The 2,413-nt window shown below is 43.6% G+C and overlaps 1 non-coding gene across 1 annotated transcript; it reads left to right on the forward strand.

Annotated features, from left to right (window-relative positions):
• Window positions 1–1,033: 1,033 nt before the first annotated feature.
• On the forward strand, window positions 1,034–1,115 carry trnas-gcu (transfer RNA serine (anticodon GCU)). Its single transcript has one exon. It is a non-coding gene; the product is annotated as a tRNA-Ser (tRNA).
• The last annotated feature ends 1,298 nt before the right edge of the window (window positions 1,116–2,413 follow it).

The following is a 2,413-nucleotide window of genomic DNA, read 5'->3' on the forward strand; positions in this document are numbered from 1 at the left end:
TGATTCTGTCCCCGCGTGAGGAAAGTGGTGAGGTCCTCATTGTAAAGATGGGTAGATTGATGATATGTACAATTTCATCTTTTGCCTTCACTAACCAATGAGCTTTTTATTTTGTTTTGCATCTGTAGAAATCTTAAAATCTTCATCTTTAACAGACTCAATGACAGATCTCCATTGTGTCTCTGGCATTGAATTTCATAGTGTAAACTCCCTCTGAATCCTTCCACCGCAGTCCGCTGTTTGGGAAGTGTTCCTGTTGTGGGATATGCACATCCCCGTCTGTCACCTGCTGCTCCCAGTATGCGCTCTGGCACTGCACTAACTTTCCTTCTGACACTTGCTCACTGTGTTGCTGTGATCATACGGTGACTTGGTGTCGCACGGCCCAGGAAAATGATACAGATCAAGGTTTTTGCATTGTTGAGTTCAATTGTCAGTTTTGCCTTATTTTGGATTTTGAAATTGTCTGTCCTGTACACAAGTGAGTGTCAAATACATCTGAGCGGAAGTTAGGTGTTCCGAATAATGACATTGAGCACTATGCACTCTCCTCCAGTCTGGAAAACAATTCCTCACAGGCAATTTAATTGACAATTTACAGCAGGTGCAGGAGTAGGCCATTCTGCCTTCGAGCCAGCACCACCATTCATTATGATCATGGCCTGAACATCCTCAATCTGTATCCTGTTCCTGCCTTATCCAGATAACCCTTGACTCCACGATCCTTAAGAGCTCTGTCCAACTCTTTATTGAAAGAACACCTCCTGCTGTCTCGCGTTCTTCATTCCGTTGACTTCAAGTCTTCACAGAATTCAACAGACCTTGTTACATATTCATTTCCTCACATTTGTTCAGATCATTATGTGCATAGTGTGACAGTGGGAGTGCACTTGCCCCACAACCCAGGGGTCAGATCATAGTCTTGGAACCGTACTTTGTTATTTCTCATTTCACCAACACCAGGGAGATCTGCTGCTCTGCTTGATTTACGAAATTCAATTATTCATAAGGTCATAGCGTTTTGTACATCTGTGACGAGGTGGCCGAGAGGTTAAGGCGATGGACTGCTAATCCATTGTGCTTTGCACGCGTGGGTTCGAATCCCACTCTCGTCGTTGTCGTCACCGGCTTTCAATGGTGCGGTTTTCAGATGATCACAGCTGTTGTATGGAAACTGGGATTCTGATAGTTATTTTATCTGCATTGACGCTATGACAAAAATCTCAAAGAATAGTTTGAGCCTGTTGAATAAACTACATTGCAATGTCGGTTGCATTGGGATAATGAAAAGGAGCGCGATATTCTTTTTCAAGTCAAGTTGCTGTGAACATTTTTTTCATATGAAAGACATCCAGGAAAATCAAATAACGAGTGCTGCGATGTACATGTTATGCAAAGGGATTCTTAATGAATGTTTTGTCAAATGAAATCTGGAGGACGTTGAGGAGAAGTAATTCATCCTGATGAGAAGAGCACAGCGAGACAGCACAAAATAATGGAGATATTTCAAAATTGGCAGGGCGTGGGTTTAGGGGAACTGAGAACTGGCTGTAAATGCACAGTGGAGAATGGCCGCTGTGGGTACCGTGCATGGGCACGGAGGGACTTACACATTGGTCTCGCCCTCTCCCCTTGCTCTCGCCATTGATGAAGGCTGGACTTAAGGCACAGATAAACACAAGATGTGAGAAGCAAGTTCCCTCTCGTTATGCACACACTGGATGCATCACATTGAACTATGAACAACTGGAGAAATCAGCATGTTACCTATAGGGAGTGAAACTAAACTGTGGATCAATAACCGCAGATTCATGCAACATAAACATGAAAAATGATTTAAAATGTAGGGTGTAGGTTTGCTCGCTGAGCTGTAGCTTTGATATCCAGACGTTTCTTTACTTTGCTAGATAACATCATCATCAGTGGCGACCTCCAAGTGAAGCGAAGCTGTTGTCTCCTGCTTTCTATTTATATCTTTCTCCTCGATGGGGTTCCTGGGGTTTGTGGTGATGTCATTTCCTGTTCGTTTTCTGAGGGGTTGATAGATGGCATCTAGATCTAAGTGTTTGTTTATGGCATTGTGGTTGGAGTGCCAGGCCACTAGGAATTCTCTGGCGTGTCTTTGCTCAGCCTGTTCCAGGATCAATGTGTTGTCCCAGTCGAAATAGTGATATTTTTAATCCGTATGTAGGACTACGAAGGAGAGAAGGTCGTGGCTTTTTGTGGCTCGCTGGTGTTCGTGTATCCTGGTGGCTAACTTTCTTCCTGTTTGTCTTACGTAGTGTTGGTGACAGTCCTTGCATGGAACTTTGTAGATGACGTTGGTTCTGTCCACGGGTTGAACTGTGTCTTTTAAGTTTGTTAGTTTTTGTTTGAGAGTGTTGGTGGTTTTGTGTACTACTAGGATTCCGAG

Source organism: Chiloscyllium punctatum, chromosome 28 (genome assembly GCF_047496795.1).
Source record: "Chiloscyllium punctatum isolate Juve2018m chromosome 28, sChiPun1.3, whole genome shotgun sequence".
NCBI lineage: Eukaryota > Metazoa > Chordata > Chondrichthyes > Orectolobiformes > Hemiscylliidae > Chiloscyllium > Chiloscyllium punctatum.